This window comes from Panthera pardus, unplaced genomic scaffold (assembly GCF_024362965.1).
Source record: "Panthera pardus isolate Hobbes unplaced genomic scaffold, ASM2436296v1 HiC_scaffold_21, whole genome shotgun sequence".
In the NCBI taxonomy this organism is placed as follows: Eukaryota; Metazoa; Chordata; class Mammalia; order Carnivora; family Felidae; genus Panthera; species Panthera pardus.
The window spans coordinates 6,583,164-6,592,205 of record NW_026526777.1 but is presented as its reverse complement, the minus strand read 5'-3'; positions in this window follow the sequence as shown (position 1 = coordinate 6,592,205).

Below are 9,042 nucleotides of genomic sequence, written 5' to 3'. Positions count from 1 at the left end.
CAAAGAGTACATCACTCGCAATACCCGTATCAGTATAAGGCATTATTATTAAAATTTTGTCTTTTTAATTTTATGAGCAAGAAATATTTTGATGCAATTCTGTGGTTCTCATTAGAGTATATCTTTTTCATACTTTTACTAAATATTTTTATTTTCTCTCCCGTAAATTTTCTTGCAGGATCCACCTGGTAGATTTCCTTTTTCCCCGTTAGTTTCCCTCACTCCTGTTGTCTTTCTGCTTAGATTCTCTTCTTTCCATGAGGTTGGAAAACACCAGAGAATCACTTGGAATTCTAGCCTGTAACTGAAGAGAATCCACTGCCCCTCTCCAACCCATTCTTTCTTCTCTTATGAACAGTATCTCTTTGCAATGTGCTATGTATAGATTGAATATTTGTGTGACCTCCCCCCCCCAAAAGAATTCTTATGTTGAAACTCAACTCTAGGGGCGCTTGGGTGGCTCAGTCGGTTGAGCGGCCGACTTCGGCTCAGGTCATGATCTCGCGGTCCGTGAGTTCGAGCCCCGCGTCGGGCTCTGTGCCGACAGCTCAGAGCCTGGAGCCTGTTTCGGATTCTGTGTCTCCCTCTCTCTCTCTGACCCTCCCCCGTTCATGCTCTGTCTCTCTCTGTCTCAAAAAAATAAATAAATAAAAGTTAAAAAAAATTAAAAAAAAAAAAAAGAAAGAAACTCAACTCTAATCCCTAATGCGAGCATATTTGGAGATGAGGGTTGGGGAGGTAATAAGACCATTAGAGTAGAACTCTCATAATGGGATTAGTCCCTTTATAAAAAAAGATACCAGAAATCATGTTTCTACTCTCTGCTCTCCACTGATGTGGGAAACAGAAGCAGGAGGAAATGGTAGATAAAATTAAATTTCCTTCTAATCTGAAGCCCATTGACAAATACTTGAGGCCTGCAAAGTAGGACATTCTTCCTGGAACTCGAAAGTGTCTAATGTCAATCCCTTGCTAGAGGGAAAAACAACCTTGGCTTGACAATAGCAGAGGCCTGAATGATCCTCAGAGCCTTCTTTAGCATATGAAAGCCCTTGTGGAAACTTCCCTTGCCTTTACCTCCCCGCAGATCCCAAGTATATAATCAATCACTCCTCACAATCCCGGGGTAGCTCTTTCTGCCCATGGGTCCCATCCCGGTGCTTTAATAGAACCACCTTTCCGCACCAAAGATGTCCCAAGAATTCTTTCTTGGCCAGCAGCTCTGAACCGCACCACTTCAAACCACATGCTCCACCATTGAAGACACTATGAGAAAAGGGCTCATCTGTAAATCAAGAAGAGAACCTTCACCAAGAACCCAGCTGTGCTGGTGATGTGGTTTGGAGTGCTGGGGCTCGGAGCTGACGGCCAAGAAAAGGGTGGTTTTATTAAAGCATGGGGACAGGACCCACGGGCAGAAAGAGCTAGTTGCACTAGCTAAGGGTTGTGAGTGATGAGGTCTTGGGGTGATGGTGGGGTGGTCCGGAGCTAATGGCCAAGAAAGAAGAATTCTTGAAGACGTCTTTGGTGCGAAAAGGTGATTTTTTATTAAACCACGGGGACAGGATCCGCGGACAGAAAGAGCTGCACTGGGCTTGTGAAGAGTGGCTAGTTTCCCTTTCTTTCCGGTTTCTGCACAAATGTCACTGAATCGGTGAGGCCTTTCCTGGCCACTCTAACACAAATCGGCAATTCCTTATAGCCCTGGATTTCCCTGTTATCCTTACATTGCTTTCCTATTTACCTATAGCATTTTTATTTAGCACAGTATATATTTTCTTCCTTCCTTCCTTCCTTCCTTCCTTCCTTCCTTTCTTTCATTCTTATTAGTAGATTTCTCTGCCTAAAATGTAAGTTTGATGAGGACAGCTTGGTGTGTGTTCACAGCTGTATTTCCAGTGCCTACAACAGTGTCTGGCACATAGTAGGCACTTAGGAAATATTTTTTATTTAATTTAATTTAATTTTAATTTAAAAAAAAAATTTAAGGTTTATTTTGAGAGAGGCAGACAGACAGAGCACGAGCAGGGGAGGGGCAGAGAGAAAGGTAGACACAGAATCAGAAGCAGTTTCCAGGCTCCACGCTGTCAGCACAGAGCCTGACACGGGGCTCGAACCCACGAGAGTAAACGGCCTGTCGTTGGGGTTGCGAAAGAACAAATAAGATTCCCAAGGAAAAGTTCGGTCTGCTCCTGGGGTCAGAGGCTTTATCTGGGACTTTATTTCATCTCATCCCGCTCCGTGCTGATTGAGGTGAGAACTTCCTGCACAAGGGATTCTCACGTGACAGACACTGGAGGGCTGGGTGACAGTGGGGGTGCAGTTTCCATCTGGAGCCTTGGCTCCGAGGGAAGCCCTAAGACCCCTCTGGAACACCAGTCTGTCCCTTTCTGTATTCAAGGGACGGGTCAAGTGTAGGACTGTGCTGTGGGGCGAAGTCTTTCCTGGCGTACCAGGGCGATGAACTGTTCGTTAATATTTGCTTTCCCCCACGGAACCAGTCTTTTTTCTTTGTACCTCCAGCCTCCTGGTTTGCTACTTTGCTGCCGAGCAGATCAAGCAGAAGCGTCTGTAACATCTGAAGGGAGGACCCGGGCCCATGGCCACCCCCTGCAGGACCCTGGCCCTGGAGCCTTCTCCTAGGCAAGGAAGCCCACAGCTTTTCTCATCCTCAATCCTGGACCGTGACTCTTCCCTAAAGGACTGAAGGACACGGCAGGATGAAATGGAAAGGCAGATGGGGAAGCGAAGGTGATTGGGAAAGAGGAGGCCGAAGAAAAGAGGACTAGGCAGATCAGGCCATTCATTTCATTCTCTTCCTTCCTTCCCTTTCTCTCCCAGCACCAAGGAATCCCACAAAAGCCACATTTACAGACAATGCCTCCTGCAGAATATGGACTTTACAACCTCTCTGCTCTATTCTCCACCTTCTGGCAGGAGTGTTCATAAACAGAAGAGATGACCAGCAAAACCAAGGAAAATCATTGATAATCCAGAAACTGCACAACCATTCCATGCAATTAAGAATTGTCTCGGATGCCTGAGTGGGGCAGTCGCTGAAGCATCTGACTCTTGATCTTGGCTCAGGTCATGATCTCACGTCATGTGAGATCAAGTCCCGCATCGGGCTCTGAGCTGAGCTGAGAGTGCACAGCCTGCTTGCGATTCTCTGTCCCTCTCTCTCTCTCTCTCTGCCCTACCCATCTCACAGTAAATAAATAAACTTAAAAAAAAAAAAAAAAAAAAGGATTGTCTCCAGATTCAAACGTGTTGTGTTTTTTATTTTTAAGTTTATTTATTTGAGAGAGAGAGCATGAGCACAAGTGGGGGAGGGGCAGAGAGAGAACCCAAGCAGGTTCCACACTCTGTCAGCCCAGAGCCCGACTTGGGGCTCGAGCTCACCGTGAGATCACGACCTGAGCTGAAGTCAAGAGCCAGACACTTAACCAACTGAGCCACCCAGGCGTCCCCAAAGTGTTGTGTTTTTATTCCTGATCTTGAAATAGTGAAAGTTCACAAAAGAGATGTATAAACTCAGATTCTTTCAAGTCATCATCTGTCACTGTTTTACTTGGTGTCACAGACTAACCGCCTTAATTAGTAATTTGCACTAAGAGCTGCAATGTTATTATTTCAAGCAGTTTTCCCCTAAAAATTTAAGATTCTGCTTATGAATTATCATTCTGGTTCTTATAGCCTGAGCAAGTTTCCATTAAATCCTTTCTGCTTCACCGGTACAGGTATGATGTTAAGGTCCTAGTCCTGACTATGTTAGTACCTCCTAATATAATATGAGTACTATATATTTTAATACTGTATCTTTAAGAGAAAGTTTTTTTAAGTTTGTTTATTTATTTTGAGAGAGAGAGAGCAGGGGAGGGGCAGAGAGGCAAGAAAAGAGAATCCCAAGCAGGGTCTGGGCTGTCAGCGCAGAGCCTGATATGGGGCTATGATCCCACAAACCATGAGATCATGACATGAGCCCACATCAAGAGTCAGACATGTAACTGACTGAGCCACCCAGGCACCCCAGCACTCTATCGTTTTGTTTTTTTTTTTTAATGTTTATTTATTTTTGAAGGAGAGAGAGAGACAGAGCGTGAATGGGGGAAGTGGAGAGAGAGAGGGAGACACAGAATCCGAAGGGGCTCCAGGCTCCCAGCTGTCAGCACAGAGCCCGACGCGGGGCTCGAACTCATGAACTGCGAGATCATGGCCTGAGCCAAAGCCAGTCGCTTCACCGACTAATCCACCCGGGCGCCCCTGTGCTCTTTCAATAGATTTTTATATTGTATTAATTCTTTGGGGGGAGGGATGGATGCAGAGAGAGATTAGCAGGTTGAGGGGCTTTACTGTCTGTTTGGGTCACTCTGGAGCTGTGTAATAATATAAAGTATTGATAGGAGTTAGGCAAAGAAACCCGACTGCTGTGCAGTGGAAGATGGTTGCCTTTCACTCCACCCACCACCCGCCAGTTCTCACGAGAAACAGCGGTGACAATTGTCGTCTGCAGCCTGACTTCCCTTATTGCTTAAAACACAAAACCTTTGATTCATTTCCTTCCCTCCTGACATATTTGTGATAACTTTTTACTTCTTTTTGCCTCTTGAGTCGAGATTTAATATTCCTAATGAATATCACAGATTTTGCCTTATTTCATAGCGATAGAATAGATTATTCCTCTCTGAATATTTTTGCATACATTAAGCACTCTTTATAGTCTCTTTTTGAGCTTTTAACGCATAGCTGAGCTAATCTTGATTTTGAAGGTATCATCTGTATGCAACAGATTTGTGGTAAGACTTGCATAATTTAAAAGTCCTATGAGTTGAAACTCATTTTCCCACAGAAGTAAAAGTAAAGTGGGAATATACACATTTAGGGGACATAAATCCACAACTCTCACCATGTGATTTTGTATTAAGGCTGCTTTGTCTGTTATCATCATTCTCTCCAGAATTTAGTAGAGTCCTTTCTTCCAAGTTAGCAGTATTTTTGTCACATCAAGTGGGCATGCCCGTATTATTTCATCTTTACTCATTTCTTCCCCTCAGTGGCTAGTGTTTCAGGATCCCTTTACTCTAGTGCAAATTACTGAAGTGTTAGAAGATCTTAAAAAGGGGGGCGCCTGGGTGGCGCAGTCGGTTAAGCCTCCGACTTCAGCCAGGTCACGATCTCGCGGTCCGTGAGTTCGAGCCCCGCGTCGGGCTCTGGGCTGATGGCTCGGAGCCTGGAGCCTGTTTCCGATTCTGTGTCTCCCTCTCTCTCTGCCCCTCCCCCGTTCATGCTCTGTCTCTCTCTGTCCCAAAAATAAATAAAAAACATTGAAAAAAAAAATTAAAAAAAAAAAAAAAAAAAGAAGATCTTAAAAATATTTTAAACTATGCATTAGTAAATGCTGACATAAAATCATAGGAATAAGCATGCGTCATAAAGAATGATGTCAGATCAAGAAACAGGAACTCTGAATGATTATGGATTAAGGAAGAAAAAAATATATGGTATTTTATTATGAATGGTTTTGTAAAGATGGCTGCTGACACTGATTCAGTTACTCAACTACAGTGGCAAGCTCCTGGGCTCTTTCCGTTTTCCCCGGGGCATTTTCAGTGGGTCAGTTTTTGCCCTTGGGCTTGTTCTTTCCTCAGTGCAGAAGTCTGCTCCCTCTCCGGGCACCTCTTTCCCTGAGAGCATTCAGAAGCAGGCAGCAGGGATGTGGCCAGGGTAGTCAGAGACCGCTCTTGCACAATTCTCTCCTCTTTTATCGGGGAATAAAATATTTTTAACTAAACGGCCCAAACTAACTTATGAAGCAATCACCGGTGAAGGAAAAATACTACTGTCCTTGACGTAGAGCAGGTATGATTCATCCCCTGGAACTTGCATAATGCTTACGGGAATAAAATCAGGTTTCTTTTTTTTTTTTAATTTTTTTTAACATTTATTTATTTTTGAGACAGAGAGAGACAGAGCATGAACGGGGGAGGGGCAGAGAGAGAGGGAGACACAGAATCGGAAGCAGGCTCCAGGCTCTGAGCCATCAGCCCAGAGCCCGACGCAGGGCTCGAACTCACGGACCGCGAGATCGTGACCCGAGCTGAAGTTGGACGCTCAACCGACTGAGCCACCCAGGCGCCCCAAATCAGGTTTCTATTAGAAAGGAAAAGGAGGAGGATAGTACTTGGGCAAATAGTGGATGCGACATCCGTGCACTGTGTACCATAGAGCTTCACATCGTATTTCAATTGTTTATTGCTTCGTAACCTAACACTTTAAGAGGTAGGGGCTTAAAACAGCAGCGTACTCTTACTTCTCCTGGTTCTGAGGGTTGACGAGTAGTTCTTGCCTGGGGGTCCCTCCTGTGGTTGCAATGAGAGAGCAGGTGAGTCTGACACCTCGTATGTTGGGAACAGCTGGAGCTAAGAGCATCTGTCTCCAAGTGACACAGATGGGCTGCCTCACGGTCTGACAGTCTCGGGACAGCCGAACGGTTTCACAGTGGCTGGTTACCTCCTGCACAAATATTCCAAGAGATCTAGTTGGAAGCCGCAAGGCTTCTTAGGACCTAGCTTTGCAAGTCATACCGTGTTACTTCTACTGCATTTTGTTGTCAAAGCAGCCACATTGCAGCTCAGATTCAAAACGTGACAGTTTCGTAATGGACTGAAGTTTGCATTCGCCCCCAGTTCACATGTTGAAACCCTAACTGATAACGCGATGGTGTCAGCGGTTGGGGTCTTTGGGAGGTTGGTTAGGTCACGAGGAGGTCAGGAGTATAATGACTGCACCTTAGAGAAGAGACCCCAGACGGCTCTCACCCCTTTTGTCTTGTGAGGGCACATCGAGAAGACTGCCATCTATGAGTCAGGAAGTGGACTTTCACCAGACACCGAAGGTCCAGCACCTGGATCTCAGACGTCCTGTCTCCGGATCTGTGAGAAATAACTTTTTATGGTTTAAGCCACCCCGTCCATGGCATTTTTGTTAGAGCAGCCCTAGGGGACCAAGACAGGGTGACAAAGTATGGCACGTGGTGGCTGATATCTTTAATATGCTGGCTAATAGAACCTCCCAACGAAGCACTAGCATGAACACGGTTTGTGATTCATGTTCATTGGTGTTGTAATTGTCCAACTGTTGATGAATCTTTCCAATTTAGAGAGATTTACACTGATTGAACTTTTAGAGAATATTTAATCATTCATGCCATACTCTTTAATTCGCACTGTTCAAACTATTATTTTGGGGGGGGCGCCTGGGTGGCTCAAACTATTATTTTTGGGGGGCACCTGGGTGGCTCGGTCGGGTAAGCTTCTGGCTCCTGATTTCAGCTCAGGTCATGATCTCACAGCCCATGGGATAGGGCCCCCACATGGGGCTCTGTGCTGGTGGTATGGAGCCTGCTTGGGATTCTCTCTCTCCCTCTCTCTCTGCCCCTCCCCTACTTGCTCACTCTTGTTTTCTCTCTCTCTCAAGATTAAAGAAAAAAAAAAAATATATATATATATTTAAGTTTATTTGTTTATTTTGAGAGAGAAAGCACGATCGGGGAGGGGCAAGAGAGAGGGAGAGAATCCCAAATAGGCTCTGCGATGCCAGCGCAGAGCTCAACACCTAACACGGGCCTCAAACCACTATTCAAAATATTATTAAATATAATCTCACTACATTTCATATATAACTCAACAACGTAGCCTTTTCGGAGTTTTCTTATCTCCTTTCTCTCCTGTTCTGTTTGCTTGTTTGCTTGATTGATTGATTTGCATATCATTGGGTACAAGGAAGGGGGCTGAGAGAGTGCCTGGGGGATGGGTTGGGTGAAAAGGCACTCTGGGGAATCTGAACATTTAAATGGATTTCTGTTACTTGCTGTGGAGTGTTCGATGTAGACCTCTCCTCCTCCACCTCTGCAAAGTCTTCAGTAAATTCGACTTTGTTCACTGCTGCTTTCTTATGAGTGAGCGTTGATTTGGGCAGGGAAGGGCATTGGCAAAACTGTTGCAATGTTGCTTTCTGGGGTCACGTGGGGCAGTGCTGGAGAAGGATGGGAACCCCAGGTGGGATGGGGGCCAGTGGTGGTGGTTGGGGGCTTGCAGGCAGAGGGGGGTCATGAAAAAGTATGTCCCTAGGAATTTACAGAAACTTTACAGAACTTTCCTCAGGGCATGATCTTGGGGAATTGAGGTAATTCTACCTAAATTTCAAGTGCTGGGGAGGGGTCCACCGCAAGCTGGGTTAGCTACTGGAGTGACTCCTATGTTAGCCAATCAGACGGCTGCATTGGCCCTGAAGTCCCCAAGCAAAATAACATTTTACACTTGGGAGAAACCCCTTAGATTTCTATCAATAGTAGTGCATTTGGGTAGATTAACTAATTTAGGCAATGGCCTCCTGTGCAGAAAACCTCTTAGAAGTAACCGTGCTGACCACTCATTGTCTCCAGTAAATCAAACAGATTTGCTGAACAGCTGCATTAAGCATGTCTTTTTATTTTCTGTACCCTAATATTTAAAAAAAACTTTTTTAATGTTTATTTATTTTTGAGAGAGAGACAGAGAGAGACAGAGCATGAGCGGGAGAGGGGCCGAGAGAACGGGAGACACAGAATCCGAAGCAGGCTCCAGGCTCTGAGCTGTCAGCACAGAGCCCGATGCAGGGCTTGAACCACGAACTGTGAGATCATGACCTGAGCCGAAGTCAGACGCTCAACCGACTGAGCCACCGGGCACCCCTGTATTCTGAAATTTTGACATTGAGGGCCTTGCTGACCTTGGAGGACTGTCCCTCCCAGGACTAGCCAATTGCTAGAGGTAGTAAACAGCCCGCCCCTCTTTTCAAATGCAAACCGGTCAATCCAGAACCAGTACCCTTAATCCCTTCCTTTATTTCACTAATCACCCCGGAGCCAGGTGTCAGAGAGGAGAGCCAGGCAAAACCCCTCTGGCCCGGAGATGCTGAAACGATTCAAACCAGCCCCTCTTACACCCGCTGTCCCTTCCTTGTCTATCCCGTCCCAGGGAAACCACAATAAAGACTCTGGCC